The 19614-nt window shown below is 37.4% G+C and overlaps 2 long non-coding RNA genes across 2 annotated transcripts; one reads left to right on the forward strand and one right to left on the reverse strand.

The window, feature by feature from the left end:
* Window positions 1-2886: 2886 nt before the first annotated feature.
* On the reverse strand, window positions 2887-14253 carry LOC139978538 (uncharacterized). The gene is made up of 3 exons (XR_011796974.1): window positions 13536-14253; window positions 5271-5420; window positions 2887-4417 (listed from the first exon to the last, which is right to left on the reverse strand). It is a non-coding gene; the product is annotated as an uncharacterized lncRNA (long non-coding RNA).
* On the forward strand, window positions 7403-12398 carry LOC139978981 (uncharacterized). Its single transcript, XR_011797065.1, has 3 exons — window positions 7403-7810; window positions 8534-8656; window positions 9450-12398. It is a non-coding gene; the product is annotated as an uncharacterized lncRNA (long non-coding RNA).
* Window positions 14254-19614: the final 5361 nt, after the last annotated feature.

Below are 19614 nucleotides of genomic sequence, written 5' to 3' on the forward strand. Positions count from 1 at the left end.
TCGTGACAATCTAAATTAAAAAAATTGTCAGTATTTTGAATCCTCAACTGCGAATTTTTATCGCCAGACACGCAAAAATACTAAATTTTCCGGGGGTCCTCGCCCCCTGGTCCCCCACAAGGGGTTCCACCCCTTGGCCCCACCGGGGCCCTAAGGCGGGCCATTATGCTCGCACGCAACAGGGGTTGGTGTGTTCGCTGCGCGAAAACACCAGTGGGAAATCGGCAGTTGTTTTTAGTGTGTTCGAGAACACAATAAAAACAGTGCTCAAGGAAGAAATATCGCGATAATTTTTTAACTATTTATCGTGACGTTATTAAGCAAATATCGCCCAACCCTAGTACTGCCTTGGTCGGCTTTAGTTAGTTCTAAGAATAGTTTTACCCTTGTGTGATTATATCCGGTGTACCCAGATACATAGGCCCACCTGCTAATTCTGGATTAAGTCACTGTAGGCTACATTACAGGTTGGTCGAGTCAGTGACAAGTGAACATTGGTTCTCTACTTTGCCCAATAGAAAAGTGTGCACTGAATTTTCGTACAGTGTTTGCAACGCATTTTGGTAGTATTCTTTTGTGTGTGAATTCATATTGCAGTTAATTTTTTCTTTTTTTTTGGGGGGGGGGGTTGGTTGTGCATGTGCATATTTCACTTTGTTTCGAAGTTCTTTACCCTGTAATGCTGTATGCTTCTGTCATTTTCAGAGAGAAAATGCATTTACAAGTTCCTCTACAACGTGTTATGTAATATGGGCTTGTTGCATTTAAAAGCAATGTGAAGTCATTCGTCATGTGACTTTATATATTGTCTCCTATTATCCAACGTTCTGTTAACATTTATTTTTGTTTTCTTTCATTTTCAGGACTCTTTCTGCATCTGCAGGTTGGATTCTCCTATGTGGGCACTTGGGATATAGAAACTTTTTGGACTTCTTAATTTAATTCAGTACTTTTCACGCCATTTCATTCATTGCCTTGATTCAATAAACTTTGATTAACCTTGAAAAAACACATTCCTGTTATATTCTTTTGCACTAAATCGTACATTCATATTCACCAGTGTGAAGAAAAATTAACGAGAAGTTCCTACATAAGATGTACATTTCACGTATCCAAAAATACTTTTCAATTCATCACGAAGATAAGCTGATGGATGTCTAGGAACCTGATACATCATAAACTATATGACCAAAAAGTCCAACAGAGACTGACCCAAGATGAAGGATACCACATAAAAATCAAGTTCTTAAATATTCTATGACATTACTAAACCTTGCAACGCTGTTCTCTCGACAAACAGGCAATGGGCGCTAAAGGCAACACTCGCAGGATGAAGTGTAACCTGCAGAGACTTTTCGTGACAAAGTAGCGTAAATGCAAGTTCTGTATTTGTTGTACCATGATTGATATTGATAATTGTAGAGACAGAGCAAAGATATGAAACTAGGTATCGAAATTAGAACTTCCAGTATTGAGATGCTGCGTCATTGATGCTCTTGTTATGGACGGAGTCATATGGGCAGTATGATCTCGTGATGCCGATTTTTGTTGGAGAAATTGCTGAAGAAATAAAATGCGAATAGTTTCGTCGTGTAATTCTCTATAAACATGTGACTGAATGTGTGCTGCTTATGTACTTTTATTTGACGAAACGACTTGCTTCTGGCCTAACGTTCTTCAATACTTGAGATCAAAATAAAATAAAACTGTTAGCAAACAGCTTATCCACTAGAGAGCCTGTGTAGAAAGAACACGCACATAATACAGAGAGGTTAATGAGCATGGTGAACACAAAGAGATAGATGTAAGGGGATTAGTAGACAAGGGATGGAGAGAAGAATGAAAGATAAAAACCAACAGGGGAAGAGGAGAGGTAGGAGATAAACAGTGGAGGGACAAAGAGAGGATTAAGGGAAGGGGTAGGGAATAAACTGGAGAAGGACAAAGACAGAAAAGTGTGGAGAAAAAAAGGGGTGGAAAAAGCTATGAGAAGAGGAGTAATGGGGGGGGGCAAGGGGAGGAGGGGGAATGAAGAAAAGTTAGTCATGTCCTTCCTGAATGTTGAGCCCATGAGGTTGAATGGTGCGAAGGCGTAGCATCCACAACCTCTCTCTGCTGATTCGCACTAGCTCAGGACGGCTACCTAAGGATTCAATCCCCTATAGAGACATGTCGTTAATGGTATGGTTGCATAGCTCCCAACTCTTGAGAAGGCAAATGCTGGTCCATGCCACGAATTGCCTTCCAGGGGGAGGGGTTTATGGGGGGTGTCTCCCTCCCCTTTTGATTTTTTTTTGGAATCCTTGTGATGCCTACATATAAAATGGTGGCACCTAGAAAGGCTTTTGTCACCCAAAATTTTCTGAGAAATATGCATTTTTTGTGTGTAACATCAATAAATTGAATAGTAGGTGATAATTCATTCTTGCCTGTGGCATGAAAATGTTCGCTGCTCGCCCAAATGAAATGAAATATAGCCTAATTTGAGGTTCATATGATGATGTAAAGGAGGTTTTATACTCTATTATGCTAAATGCTAAAGAAATGATGGTTTCTAAGTCAAAATTTGATGCAATTTTTTATGTATACTTGTCAATTACAATGCAGGTTTTTGGGACGCTTGCGCGGGTCAGGGGGTTTGGGTGTTAGAATGCGGGTCCAACCCGCGAATTGCGGGTCAGTTGGGAGCTCTGTGGTTGGGAAGGTTAAAGTGTTCTCCAAAAAAAAACCAAAGATGCATGACCTTCAGCACAGGGGTAAACTGGACTCCTCCAGCTGCCTTTACTACATTTTACTGCATTACTACAAACATATGGTGGCTTCCACGGCAACTCTCGACCAGAGTATGCTGTATTGGCCCCAAATAAACCAGATATTCAAATATGGTTACCTTTGGTCAAAGTTTTGAAACTGGTTTTATTACCACCTTCCAGGAAATTTACCTCACTGGGACATTCAGGAATCTTATGCTTTCAATTAGAATGCCTTAGAACAATTTGGAAAGTAAAGACCTCTAGGAACATATTAAAATATTCTAGCAATTATAGCATGCTAAATTGGGGCCAATACTACATAGCCCACCTTGAAAATATCCTGTGACCTACTCTGGATAAACACTATCTAATATGGAAGAAATGCTTTGGTTAAAGTATGAATATGGTCACTTTAATCTTAAGAAATGCAAGTGAGATAGTGGTAAGTTTTCCCTGCTCATGGTTATTGTAGTTGAACTCAATGTATAGAACTGTACAGATGCAATCAATGTGTTAAAAATAAAAACATGTTACAATACTGACTTACCTAACTTTAGAATAAGCAATACAAACAATAGTAGCAGTGTTCCAAATACGGAATGCAAGAACAAATACCCAAATAAGGCTAGGAGACGCCATGCCTCCATTGTGGAACTTCTCCATGATAAGTATAGCAGCTTTACATGCAAAAGAAACTTTGCCAAATCTTCAAAAGACCCTATAATGTCCCTTGCATTTCAAACATCTCCATCTGCCACTATCTCCATCTGCCACTGGGGTTATCATGAGAGCACTGAATGAACTGTTTCATCACTACTAGCTGCAAGTTAGAGTACCTCTTCAACACTCTATGACATCACAATATATGTTATGTTAAATTGATCTCACACAATACAAAATAAAGACAAGTTATTCTGTACCAACAATAAATAACCCAAGATCAATGTCACATTAGAACTACTGGTATGACTGAACAAACTACAGTAATTAAACAGATCAGCTATTGTATGGAAAGCCAAATAGTGTACAATAAAGTATGTAGTGAAACCAATATTCAATCATTTAGTTAATTAATATGACACAGTTGTAACTTTGATAACATCAATTATGTATTTTACTTACACTATGAATGAACATGCAAATCAATGCTAAATACTACAGAAAGGAGAAGGATACATAACGCACTGAATGCAACAATCAATGTTTGACACCATGGAGAAGATAAATTCTTATGATACATTGCACTAGCTTAGTAACTTCATTTTACTGAGTCACCATGTTTGTTGTTGTCTGTTAAGGTACAGTTTGTTCAATTGTCTTGAAGCCTTGTGATATCTACATTCTGGATACTTGTTACTCCCATTGTCCACTCTTGTGTCCTTGATGTATGGTATTTAAATAAGCTGAGAAACTGCTTTGACATCAGCTATTTCAAAATTGTCCGTATCCATGTTAACAACGTTCACTATGCAAATCCATAGCTTTCACTGGAGAACACGAAATATGACAATCATCTTACGTAAAGTAGAGAAGCACACATTTATTAATGAAACAATACAACACAAAAACTTCCAGTTCCAACCCTTATATCTGCTTGCAAAACATCCATCATGCCATAACGCTATGCTGTGCTGTACTGTTCCTCTAAAGGATGTTCTGTACATCTGTAATGTGAAATGAAAATGGAAAAAAGACATATTTATGGCATTGTGTGAGGACAGAAGTGTCACAAAGATATACCTGTTCAAATGATTTTCCAATATATGATTTATTTGATTTTAATTGCAAAATAGACATTCAGGCTCATAGCCATGGTAACTGGGTTGGAGCCAACATAAATGTTATGTTTGTTTATTCACTGAGATTGTAACTTGCACTCATTGTAATAACTAAAAATTATTGTTCAAATCTGGGTGAAAGTAGACCCCTTAATGATGCCCCTAACATGTTAAACTAGAAATATAGCTCACACTCAAAATTTGCCAAAAATGTCAATGTCTTTGCTGATATGAAACTATATGCAAATGACAACCTGATCAGATAACAACTACAGTATAGGCAGTTAAGAGTAACTATCTTTAAGCAGTGCAAGTACTGTATGTACAAATGATGCCACATCATCATGAAACATAAAAAGAAAACATAAGAAAAGAATAAATGTGCAATTTAACACAAACTGCTTCAGACAGGTAGGTAGCACATTCTACAAGATTGGTAAATGTCTTTATTTTTCAGAGATAAGGAAAAATACTACAGGTACTGTTATCATTAACTTGTGGGGTTTGAACATTTTTGGGTCCCTCACATTTACAGACCTCCAGTGGCTGTATTAGCACCATATTTAGCACTACATGTCTATGTCATTAATATAACATAATACAATAAATGAATAAATGTGTCCAATGTCCTAAATCCGGTTAGTCATATACAGTCCTACAGTAGTAGACTGCAGACCTAGTTACAATGTAGACTTATTTACAGCATGGAATGGTTACAGTATGTACATCAAAAAATTACCAGTCTCCACTGGGGTATAGCCGCTGGAGTGCATTGCTGCATCAGCCTCTGTTGGGCATAGCCTTTTGTTGAGGAACTGGTGTTATCTTTTCTGGTTGATCAGTTAGGATACCAACCTCTCGAGTTTCTTAATTAGGCACACACCTTCAACTGAAAAAGACAAATAATACCGGGATGTGAAAAATAATAATATATCAGAATGCATACTGTACACATAGCAGGGAAGTGCTCATGAATATTTGAGTTCCAGGCAGATCGGCGGTAGTGTGATCCACACCCTGGGAGAGGGATTTCATGGGTGGGGTACCCCCCCACATGGACAAATTTTGCACATGAAGTATGCTTAGGTGGTGCTATATTCCTATTCTGTGCCATATATTCTCCCAGATTTTGGTTATGGTAAAACTTATTAAATTATCATCAAAAAGTGCTGGGCGAAAAAGGTTAAATACTGTTTGTGCGGGGCGGCATTCAGGACTGTTGGGCGCAGCTGCCCAGTGTGAGCAAATCCATGACATAGTGAATTATACAACTTCCAACATAAATTACTGAATACCACATTTTGCCCTTCACTAAATAGTCAAAAATTCAAATCAATTTTGCAAGCACAGAACAGTAATTACACTACTAGTTAATACAGAACTTTGCTATTGGCAGCATAAATTCATCACATCTGCTTTATGATTTACAGTATGTATAGTGTCAACTCTGCAAGTATTCAAGAATGGTTCATTTACTAATCTAGTGCAAACCTAAACTAGAGATGTGCAACAATATCTATTATATTTCTTATTTCTATGTTAGTAGTATACACCTGCAGTATTATAACTCATCTACTAATACCTTACATACACTAAATGTCATAACGTTTGATGTTACAATGGCAATGTCCCAGTAGGCTTGCTCATACACTAACATGTCACCAAATTTCATCATGTTCAGGGATGCATAATTGCTTTCTAAAATATAGCTAGGCTTTGCTTATTTCCAAGACTAAAAATTACGGAATATTCTACAGGTGTGCCCTAAACAATGAAGTGTTTAAAAGATACTATAGAAACATGATATGGTATATTATGGGCGACCATTCTAGTTCTCTCACAAATCAGTAGTATCATTTTCATTTTGTATAATTTTTAGAACTGCATGATCAGATTATGTGTAGAGCTACTGTATGAAGCCTATGATGTTGTTATATTTTGGCAAATGTCTTTACTTTCTATATCATGATGAAATTATCAATTATTGTAAGACGGACTCAACGACCCCCCGGAATGGTGCGTCATGTCCGATGAAGCGCATATTTGGTGCGTTATTACAACTACAATATGTGCGTCAGTGTGCGTCAATGTGCCATGCATGGTGTATCCTTTAAATTAAATGTGATAAATTTTGTCGAACATAAAATGGTGGCATTCACAATTATTGGTGACATTGATTTGTTTATGTTGTCCTTGATTTTATGATTAAACAACGATGATAGCAAACTATCATGTTATGAATGCATAAATATGTGAACAGTATCTACTATCCTTCACTAATTCAACAAAGGAGCCTGTAGAGCTAATGTAGCTTCTTTCTGAGAAGGCTTTTGAGTTTTGAATTAATTTGGAAAACTTAGTTATATCACTTAACACTACAGTTACCAGCAAAAGCCGCTACCGTTTTTTAAGTTACTACACCAAGTTGGGAGTATTATATGCAATACTCTAATTTGGGATAGAAAGAGTTTAAATTAATGCGTACATTTTTTCTTTGCAAGTGGAGAATCATCCACAGCTAAAGTGGCTATGCGGATTGACAAACAAGTGAAGCAAAGTAAATACCCTAGCCTATGCATATTAGACTTAAAAAAGTAAAAGAACCCAGTGCCTTAGTTACTTAATTCATCTTGGAGTTGCTCAGCAGATTCGAGGTTATTTCACCACTTAAGAACCCATTCTCAGACAAAAAAAGAGACAAAACTGAAATGGCTACACAAATTAGTAGTCTATAACTGAGAATAACCATGCATGCAAATATGCAGTAAATTTTCAAGTTGTCAGACTAATTTATTTGTTGCTAGGAACTCTATAATTGTGCTGGTAAACTAGAGTAGGAAATGAAAACAGTTACTTTATTGCGTACACTGTTAAAACACTGGGTAAAAAATTGTTGGGCAAGTACCCTTTCAACTGTGTTGGTCAAATAGTGCCCAATTTATATATAAAAATGATCGAATCGCAGATTAGTTTGTTTACCCATCGAGTTGGTAAACTCCGTGCTCATATTTGTCCACATGTTGGTCTTTTCTGTCATCGTAATCGTATGTTGGGCGAAATTTCGGTTCTTTATACCATACGCTGGGCAAGCATTCGGCTTTACCTTGGCGATGTTTACCAACGTTGGGCAACTTTGAATGCAAAGTGTGCTTGAGCGCGCGTGCACGACGAAGGGTTAATGTACATATTCCGTCGAGTTGACAGCCTCAAAAGTCGAAATGGAAGATCTACTCAAGAGCTGGGGGTTGTTTGTTCCCGACATAATTCAGTCTATGAAAGGTAATCATTTCAGTGAAGGGATTGAAGTAATCGGATAAACTGGGACGATTCTTTCACACAATTTTCATCAACATTTTGTACTCCTATGCTAGTCCTAGTACTAGTAATACTAACGTTAGCGTATAGAGCCTATACAGTAGTGTAGCCTATCACAGTGACAAAAGGATACCTGTATACTGACGTGCGTACTATATGCCTAGCCTAGATTACTTAAGCGAGTCCTACTCCTAGGCTAGTTAAGGTTAAGTGTGGAGTTCGAACTTCCAATAACCTTTTCTATCCTTATAATAAGCCTATGGGGATCCGTGGTTGAAATCTTGGGCTTATTTTTACAATGTGTATCGTTTTTATTATGCTACAGTGGCAAGCTACAGTAGCTTCAGCATATTACGGTAATTTCTTAGTGTTTATTGTAGATAATATAGAAACTGTAGGTCAAAGGACAATAAATTAAGTCAGCAGAGGTCAAACAATGACCTTTAACCATATTACCTCAGGAACAACCAGGTTGATGATGTTAAGTATGTTCTGTATATTTCCCATATTGAATACAGGATCACCGTTCTTTCTTTGAATGGGAGGGGTCCCCCAGCTACTTACCTACCCTATTGTTTCTAACCTGATGACTATTGAATTTGGTGTTAACTTCCCGATATTACAACAACCATTGATTTTGAGGTTTTTATGCTTTACTAAATTTGGCATTTTGGTTTTCACTTGAAGAGAAGAAGGACAACCTGTCATTGCTCATGTTACCACTTATTTTTTGGGACCAGGAGCAAGGCCAAAACTGGAGGACGATCAGCGGCAACAGATCATGCTTCATCATTTATTGAATTAAAAAGGGTATGTCTAAATGCATTATTCATATCAGCTGCTGACTTTGCTTCTAATCAGCTAGGGTGTGAATCTCGTAATCCAAGAATCAGTGGTTCAAATCCCGGCTACATTGTGTCCTTAGGCAAGGCACTCTATCTTGATGGCCTCACTCCACTCAGGTGAAAATGTGAACTTGTGAGGAACCTGAGCAAAACCCTGTGTGGATTACAAAGACTGCACAAACTTACTCTCCAGGATTGGTGGAGAATTGTGACTGGCTCCACTGATCTGTAAAACCCTTTAAGCTGTATTTTCATCATTATTGTTATTGTTGCTGTTCTTCTTTTTTTGTTGTTCTTGTTCTTGTTCTTCTTGTCGTTGTCGTTGGTGGTAGTAGTAGTATTAGTAGTATCAGTAGTATTAGTTGTAGTATTGCTATTGTTGGACATTGGATTGTGCAAAATCCCTGAGTTCAAAACTAGCATGTACCCATTGTGATCTACATTTATATTTCGAATGGGAAGGAGGTGCCAACTAATGCCCTACGACAATCTTCTTGTTCACTTGGATGATCTTAAGTCAGTTAAGTCTCTCCAAACTAATTCTACATATGAATCAGTGGTGTGCTGGTATCATCCTACTGGTTAGACATATCAAAAGGGAGCGTTTCCATTTTTAATTTATACTACAAGTTCAATAACATATTTGTGATATGCATAAAGTAAATGGTTTTGGCTGTAATATAGCACACACCAGAAATAAATAAATTTGACCATGGAATACAAAAAGCTACTTTCCATTGCTTCTATTGGTTTTACAGGAGCACACCCATTTGCCTTCATACTTACGGGGAATAAGCAATGAATGAAGATCTCAGCCTTTCATCCTTGGGTTTTACTCAGACTTCAAGCTGACACCATCACAAGTGTTTGTTATCTTGGAGAGGCACGCAGTGAGCGTGCAGACACTCTCTGAAGGAGTCGACATCTGCTATAAAGCACACATATTCAACTTGCAGTACCAGCACCACTGCCGAAATGTTTGGGATTTCATTGAAAGTTGCATATATAAGCAATCAGGAATGAAGAATCTTTCCTCCTCCATCCGGTCTTTCAGAGCTTTCATGAAGAATGCTGCCAGTCCTTAAACAGTTTATCACCTGGCTCGGAGCCTTTTTTCCTCGAGGTATCATATTGGGATACATATCCAAAGCCCCAATACCGCTGTTTCAAACTTCGACACAAATTACAAGGTGTCTAGAAATTCATTTATGAAGCATGCATTTATCATGGAATTGGGTAAAAAAAGTGGATGATACAAGTATATGTAGGTTACATTTGTGTAATGAGCGTGCTGAAATGGGCAGTAATGCAGTGATTTTACGGCTAATTAAGGAACTATTTAGCTACTGTAGCACTTAAGTTAAGATATTTTGCAGAACTAGTCCATAGGACTTTTTATGTACAACTGAACATCTTGATTTGAACTTACTCTGATATTGTATTCAAAATGACAACATTATTAAGGGGCAGAGCTTCATGCACAATGTGACTGCAAATGTTTTTTTGAAACTTACTCTTGATTTGCACCACCAATTAAAATTCTTCCAGCAACTACTGTGTGATGAGCTAGTGTACAATGAACTGACATACTTGTGCTCTTTCTATCCACTATTTTTACATTTTTACATATGTAGAATAGACCCTTCCCCCTCCCCCATCTCAATGTAATGAACTTGCAAACATTCCCTTAGCCTGTGTTACCTTGTATATTTGGAAACTGAAAGGAAACTGAACAGTGTGCCTTACGTGACTAATTTGCATTAGAATATCAGTATAAAATGCATATCAATTAAATTTTTACCTTGAAGTTATTCCTCAATGTGTCCTTTTCAGATATAATAGGCACCTTAGCAGATTTCTCTCAATGCTTCACAGGATTTATTGATTTCCTCCAAAAAGTTTAAATTCTTCATTTCTCTGCGTGACTTACGTGACAAATGTTGAGGGCGACATAATTCGCAATGGGAAAGCATTAATGTTTCGCAGTGGTGACAGAATTTTATTTTGGGTGTTCAAAGTTCAGTAACTATAGGCTTCTAGCTTAACTACAGACTTGTACTGAACATGATATTGAAAACAAGTGTAAAATTTCGCTCTGATTTGTGACTTACGTCACGTGGAATGGCCCTAAAGAATGTTATCAGTTTTTAAATCATATGAACATTGTATAGCTTGCTTCACAGCACAGAAACACAGGAATTAGCATAGCAATATATCAAAATTTGTGGATCTTTGTTTTAAGTATCATGAAGAACATTTTCAAAGACATTTTTTTGCCAGCCCTCATATCTCCTTTAATACCATTATTCATTTGAACAAAAGTTTAAAAGTGTTCCATTCATGTTCATCTAAAAAAGAGACTTTTTCCTATTCAACAATTTAAAGATGGCTAGTTATGTAGTAATCATTTTGTGGAAAATGTTTTGCCAATATCATTAGATTGTGGAAGACAATTGTTCAAGTGCAAAAGAAATTGCTCTAAATTTGTAAATTCAACTTTGTACATGGTCCCACATAATTATTAATTAATTAATGATGAGTTTAAAAGACTACAAAGGTAATAAGTGATTAGCTATGGTCAGAAAACATAGGTCCTAACATAGATCTAGAGAGGGAGTGAGTCTGACCACAGCAAATTTCCATTTCCTAAACAAGAAAAGACAGCAAGTGGGCTGAAGAGCATTTAGGTACAAGAACATTGCTGACAACCTGTTTTGCTTCCTGTTTAACTATAGTATGGAGCTTTACACCCCTTGATTGCAGCCCATTTTGATCCACCCTTGCATTGGTTAAATATTAATTTTAACCAGTACACTTTCATACATGGGTACTCCAGAAATGGAGGGTGTATATGTGCTTTTGATCCACATTACTGAAACTTTTGGGGTTAAACTTAAGTTAAAAGGTTAAAATATTAATGCAAAGTTGGTGTATGATGTACAAGGGGGATTTTAGTTCTCATGGCAAGGAATCACAAAGCCATTGGCATTTTTTTCCATAAAATTTATCATGTGGGATTCTTAAGAAAATTGAGGCCACAAATGTTAATGTCACTTTAGGGAAGGTTGTTTTCAGATCAAAATGAGTTTCCAAGGAATGTGCGTGAACCCTACATAAATGAAACATTTGGCTTCATTAATTAATTTATTTCAGTTCATACCCTTGTTTCAAGAATACCTGAATTTAAGACTTCTTATATCAAATTATACTGTTCAGTCAACAGTAAGTTTCTTCAAGACATATAGTCAGACATATAGTTATATGTCTTCTTCAAGGTCAGTGAATAAAGGTGTTCCAAGTATTACAAAATACAGTATCTTTCTTTATTTCAAAGGATGTGATGTCTAAGATTTTTTAGAATTCCAACACGATCTAAGAAACCCCCAACAGTTGGAAGTGGTTCAGGATTAACCCAACATTTGGTTGTTGCAAATGCCCAACAAAATCCATGAATTGTCCAACAATTGGGACAAATTTAGTATACACCCAACAGGTGGCTAAATGAACTGCCCAACAGATGGATACATTACTGGTGCCTTAACCCATACGTTGGTTAAATGATTTGCCCAACAAAATGAATGACCCACCCAACAGTTGGGGAAATGGCTAACCTGAACAGTTGGGTAATTCCCCTCCCAACTGTTGAGAATTTATTATACCTATTTGGGTTGGTCAATTTTTGCCCAACATTTGAGGTTGCTGAATACATGCCCAACGTTGGTTAAAAAGTTGGGTAAATTTTGCCCATTATTTTTAACAGTGTATAGGCCCCTGTCCCTCACGTATCTCATTGCATACTAGACTTACAGTTACAAAATAAATATGCCCATATCAAAAATGCTCTTGACAGGAATAACCACCAAATTGAGGCAGGCCCTCCATGGTGCATAATTTTATAAATCTGGGCCTGGAGCTAGGCTACAGTAGTCCTACTTTTGCTATTGCTCCGCTCATGAGAAGTTGCATTTCTTTCGAGTTTAATTTTCTTGTGGGGAGATCTCCCTACCAAATCCATATTACACTAATGTAGGCTAAGTCCTATTCATATTTGCAAAGCTACCGAAATCATAAACCAAACACATGATACCGCAAACTTCCATACTGATCACGCTTAGTAGGCGAATATAAGTAGAAAAGCATAAATAACACTTCATGAAATGTTCGGCCTAGGCTAGGCTACAGTTTGTACAGCAGCCTGCACTGCAGTAGCATGGACACTGTGGAGTTCGGACACCTAAAGCCCGGGTCACATCTGCGCGATTCAACACGCGATTCAACTCGCAATACAATTGAAGGTTGAATCGCGTAGTTAGACACGGGTATCAACTTGTTGCGCAATAAAAGTTGCGCCGTCGATTTGGGTTGATTTGCAATAGAGCAATGTCCTAATCAGCGCAACTTCTCAGAAGCAACTTTTCTCATTCGCGTGATTTTAGTTGCGAGTTGAACCGCGTGTTGAATCGCGCAGATGTGACCCGGGCTTAAGCCTTAAAACACCCCAAAACTATATCTCATGGTATAAATAACTGTAGCTTCGTAGTTTTTCGTGCAATTGGCTCTTGCTGTAGGTTGTCTCATCGTGAAATCGTGTATTTCTTAGGGGTGTCAGAACTTCGCAGTGTTACAAACTTCGCAAAACTGACTATACTACTACTGTACTAGCCTATGTCTCTCGGTGTATTAGTTGCCTTTGTTTGTAGTACTAGTAGGCCTAGCTAGCATGATCTATTGAGCAATATAACAAGGAAGCCTACGGTAGACCAAACACTTCGGCCGGAAAACAGTATACTGTAGCCTAAATAGTAAATATATAACGTTAGTCGTTAGCATAATTTGCTGCCTACCTTCTCGTATGATCTGCCATGCCAGTAAATGCTCCGCGAAGGTAGCATTGGTCATTTTGTCGATCCCCGATCTCTGTTCCAGTAGATCGTTTTCGGAGACCCAGTCCACGTACGTAGCACCAGCTCAAGTACACTTTTCATTTCATGTCCGTTTTGTCGCTCACTGCTTTTGGCATCGGGACCCACAATAAAGCAACCTGTGCCTTCCACCTCAACAGCGCGGCGACGCGGCCGCAATATACACGTTACGTGTGTTATGCAGACACTGCATGAAACTGTGCTATACAGTACGTATATTTACATACAGTGTTTACACTGTACACTGGCAGTATATTACAAATACCGTGTCACGTGAGTAACGGTGAACCGTCGAAACCTATGAAATTGGCCCGCCCTCTAAAAATTTCCTAGCTGAGAGTATGCTTTTAAAATGTTTTTTACAATAAATCAAAATAAGGTAATCGTCCTACAGACTTCTCCACCGAGTGTAAGGTTAGTGAGCGAATGATCGATAAACTTGATATAATTATCAACGTTTCGTCGCTGAAACACTTCTTAATATCACAAACCAACAAGAAAAGTTAACAAATAAATTAAGTTTTTATATGATAGCAATACTACGCAATACCATTACATGTCTGTTACTGTAACGTAATCAACTGAAGAGTGACTTTCGAACCGCGAAAGTAGTACTTTTCTATCAGTATAGCGAAATATAGCTGTTTGGAAAAGAAAATATTATGATCAAGAAGGATTGTAAAGTGAATTCAATTTCCTTGTATGTGTGAAGTGGGGGAGCGAAAGAGATGGCGCTGGTTACCTAATAATTTAGTTAACAGGACTAAATATTATGATGGCACTTGTAAGCATCCGTAGGTACATTTTTAGGAGAATGACGCCTCATTGGTATTCAGTGGACATGGGTTGCACACATGCCGGTCGCAGAGAGTGTCTTGCCCTCTGGCCAAAGGCAAGGATTCACGCAAGCCACCTAAAACGCTTCTGGCCGGCCGACCCTCCTCGTATCCTCCCGGGTTCGTTTAAGACAACAAGGGAGACATGGCGCGGGATCCTAGGCCACAAAAAGCACCATACCTACAGCCGGAGGTATTATCGCCTCCAGCCTGTCTTGAGCCCTAGCCACGGTTACATGATTAGCAGTACAATGTTCTCGCTTACACCGTCGCGCTGACCAACACATCAGTTAGAAACTAACTTCAGAACTAATACTTAAAGAAGAGACGGAAATAGGACGAAAAAGTCAAAATATTGTATGTTCACATTCTTATATCCTTAGCAAGTATCGAACTCTATATATCTTATCAGTCTCTGCCTTACCCACTGAGGTATCGGACTACACTGAAGGATTCATCAATTTTAAATTACTTTGCACAAAGTAAAATAACCCTTACTAGTTGCAATGCAGTAAACACAGAAAGCAATGCTTTTCTCTTTTAAGTTCGTTCTAAGTAATCAGATAATGTGGGATTCTTAACAGATCAGATGAACAATAGGCTTACCTTAAGCTGCCATGTATTGATTCCTTCAACACACGAAGGATTTTAGATTGCAATAAAAAGAATACTCCTTTTATGAAGGAGTAAAGTTGATTTTTTATCACAAATTAGTTTCCTCCGACGATTAAATCATCTGTTATCATAATACGTTAATATAGGTAATTCCCTCTTGGCTCTGTGTATGATCGGTTACTTAAAGCTCGACATGGTTTTAGCCAAAACTGACAGACGGAGTATCCATATTCTCAAATCCAAAGTCCAAACAATACACAGTGAACATCGCTCCTCCACCTTAAACCAAGATCATGCGTAATGTATATTCCCTTTCGAACGGACTAGTAGCCTACTGCAGTGGAAGTTTTAATGCTGTTGTTAATTAAGAAAATCTTAATAATTCTTTAAAAATTATAATCTAGAGTATGAGTGATGTTGTAAATACATCCATGGATAAGTTATTGTCATAACACAGGTTCCGCCTTAAAACATGCTGTTATTATTCGAAATATAAGATCTGATTGTTCTTCTGAGTTTTGACGGATTTTAGACTCCTCCGTAGACATTTAGAAGTCAGAGATAAACATCTGGAAGCTTTATTTGAAATCCGCAACAATTTGGTAAAAGTGAATATTTTGCCTCCATTTAACACTAGCCTATAGCCTATATAATTTACAAATCTAGGGGTTACTTGGTGTTGCAAATACGCCCATGGATCGTTTATTTTCTTAACATAGGTTCCTCCTTAAAACAAGATCGCAAGAGAGTTAAATAAATAAATATAAAGGCGACTTTCATCGACAGTCGTTGGTTTCCACAGTATTCTAAAGGTTTTAAAAGTAATGATACGTTCAAATATGTTGGTGCACGCTACTAGTTTTATTCTTGCAGATATCGACTGTATTTGCATTTCTAGTTATAGCATATTGTTATTACTAGGCCTATACCAACTTTCGATTTCCTTATGAAGCAGTTAACGGATTCTTTGTCAGAGTTACATCATGTTTTTAATCAGTCGGATAAGTGGCACGTAGGGGAGGATGGGTTGGGTGACTAACATAGTTTAAAAAGTCTGTCTTAAGGATTAAAATTACACCTGAATCGTTCAGATTCCTGTACAAGCTCGCTGCATTGTTTATTGCGGTTTGATCTTTTGTATTGCATTTTCTTTCAAACGCCTGCCACAGTCAAACAGCACGTAAGAAATGTGAAGTTTGGTTCTAACAGAAACAAAGCTATTTCCACAAGTATAGGGGTTCCTTATAGGCTCAATAATGACAGAATTTTCTCGAAGAACAAGAGTGTCAGAAAGACGCTTCTGTGCATGGCTTCATAAGAAAATATCCTCTTCCCTTCTACAGTTTATGTCGCTATGAACTGTCAGGAAAATTTCCCATTGATGTTTTACACAGCGAGACAGAAATCAAGTAAGCCACTTACTTAAGTGTTTCTTAGATTATCTATATAAATTCATCCTTTCTATTTATTTATCATTTATATTATCATTATTGTTATTATTGTTGTTTCTGTCGTTGTTGTATATTAATATTTTTATTGTTATTAGACAGTTGGGTGTATTTTAATTCCCAAAATTAATCTCCGTTGAGAAAGGTGGTATAAAAAGGCATACGCATATTTAACTGATTACTTTTTATACATGTTCATAATGCTAACTAGAATGAACACGAAAGCGAAAATGTATGTATACATTTGACCTTTATTCTAAAGGTATTTAAGGCATACGTCCCTAGCACGGGGAACCTTCCTACACAAGTTGACATCATCTTCCATATACGGCCAACCGATCAGCCAAATCGAATACGAATACACGCGAACACACGCTAGTTTGCTACGTCATAAAGTGTATGGGAACAAATACGAAATGTTGCTATGAAAAAGAAAACGCGTGGGCTGTTGCGCGCGTGTACTGGCTTCACCATTTTTGTGTTTAATTAGTGCAGATTTCACCAATCTTGAAGCGTTCGACGCTTAAAAAATCTTTCATTATATAAACCCGCTTTGGCGATTGGCACTCGACTTGTGACTTTTATCTCAGTAACCATGTTAACCACATGATATGGTAGTACTTGACATATTCATTATACCTTTAAATGTTGCAAGTCAATTCAATGCTTCCCGTTGGGGTTTAACTAATGTCAAATCACCGAATTTTAGAGTTTGTTGCAGTTCGACCTCTCCTTATAAATACCAAATTTATTGTATGCTTGGATTTTAGAAATAAGCATATTTTGAAAATTCCAGTTGCATTGCTTCAAAATTGGCCGATTTATCACACTTTTACATTCCGCAATTTGTTGACACCGTGGCATTTTGGCATTTTTTTGAATTTGGAGGTCTTTTTTCTCAGCAATTAAACATCCTACTACATTACCATTACAGAGGCCTATTGATTCTATCTTTGCTTTCCTCTAATATATTAGCAAGCCTTGTGCAGTTCTAAAACTGCTATTTCATGCTGCGGTTTAGCATGAAGAGGGTTTTTTATGCCAATTTTGTCTTACCAACAAATCATGTGAGAGCTGTGAGGGCTTTTTACAATATTTAGAAGTATAAAGTTGTTACATCTTAACAGATATCTTTCCTCGAGTTGAAAGTCGCTCCAATGTACAAAAGAGGTCGTCTTTGACGGACAGCCAATTACTCAGAACGCGTCACGATGAAAAAAATCTGATTATTATTTCTAGAAGAGTTATAGTACCACCCTGTTTGTACAACCATGGAACTATAAACATAAAAACATAATAAATAATTACATGGTCGATCTTGAAACATGCCAGCAAAATTAAGACCGCTACGTAGTGCACCTTGTGCCTGAGTATTCAGCTATAAAGTAACAATTCCAGTCATACCCCAGGCATAATCATACATATTACATCGACTTCATTAATTTTCACTGTGCAGTATTTTCCAAAGTATTGCTATAATAAGTATTGTTATATTTTAAATATAACAAATAGAACTTTGAGTTCTCATATTTGTTGCTGATCGAAAAATTTCTTACAAAGTACGGTGGTAATTTTAGTGTAAACATATTCGTCGTTTTATCATGTCTTTTTGAGTTAATTTCAGACATTCGTCAGACATTCGTCACTATTCTAGAACTAAATTTTGAAGTTTCGTCCTGTCACAGACTAGTATTCGTCCCTTTTGTGTAGTAGCCATCGGGTACACCGTGAATTTTCACTGTCACATGGGGAGAGGTGAGGGCTAGGTGGAATTACCTTACGTAAGAAGAAAATAATCGAAGGGGTGGTACATTGGTCTTATTGATATTAAAAAGAACGTACACGGTTTACTATAATGTATAAAATAGACAAGGAATTTGCATGGGTTATACGCAACATACGCGTTTTAGTATGTTTTTCTTGAGTGACATGGATGGAGTCGGATATAATGAAGGGAGGTGGTATAGAGGGCAAGGAGAGCCGGCTGTTGAAAGGGGTGGTATATTGGTCTTATTACTTTTAAGAAGAACGCCCACGTTTTGTTGCAATGTATAAAATAGACAAGAGTATGTGATATGGGCAGATGTAAGTGTTTTAGTATGTTTTCTTGGGTGACATGGATGGTGTCGGATAGAGGAATGTTGAAGTAGAGAGGGTAAGGAGAGCCGGCTGCTGAAAGAGTGATATATTGGTCCTATTAATTTTAAAAGAACCCCCACCATTTCTACAATGTATGAAATAGACAAGGGATATTATGAAATATGAACACATGTTGTTGGAAAAATAATAGTTCCAGTGGCGTTATCTGTTAAGTCAGAACTCTTATGAAGCACACAGACTACGGAAAATTGTGTGCAATTCGTCATTTTCAAGTTAGTGTATTACGTGAAATGTCTCTGACAATAGTTTCTAAGTATCCTTCAAACGTTTTGGGAAGCTTTTCCACTATCCCCTTAAACGGAATGTGAAATTTTTCTTAGGCGACTGTTTGGAATATTTTATTGTCTTCTTTGAAAAGAAGAACATCACATAAGTCAAATGATATAAGTGGGCTCGTTATTAGGGATTCACTTATTACGGGCTAAAATAAGAAAATGTTGATGAGTGCAATACTCCACGTCATACTCGAATCCTACATACGTGCCTAGAATCTGGAGGTTGCACACTAATGACTTAAGTATATGAACATTATGCTAAAACTAACTGAAATAGCGCATACTGTCCCTGATGCAAGGATGAGGTTTCAATGTGGTGAGGTGAAACACAGCTTTAAGGGGGCGAGTTGGATTTCAGAGAGCTTAACCACTAAATTTCCTCAAATGTCTCAAGAACATCTTCTGCGTATTTCGTACCACAAACTAAATTTTCTGAACGTTTTCAACAAATGGGCACTTTTTTAATTACATTCTTTTTAACTACAGTTTTGCGTTTAATCCACAGAAGAGTAGTTTTTACCACAAAGAGGCTCTTCATAGTTACCTGTGAGGTTTTTCAGAAAACTTGGGGTCTTACCCACATATGTATGTAGTTCGCTATGTACACCTTATGTGTGTAATCCTACATAATTTTCAAACATGTTTTTTGTCATGAAATCCATACGCT

The sequence above is a fragment of the Apostichopus japonicus genome, chromosome 13 (genome assembly GCF_037975245.1).
Source record: "Apostichopus japonicus isolate 1M-3 chromosome 13, ASM3797524v1, whole genome shotgun sequence".
Classification (NCBI taxonomy): Eukaryota; Metazoa; Echinodermata; class Holothuroidea; order Aspidochirotida; family Stichopodidae; genus Apostichopus; species Apostichopus japonicus.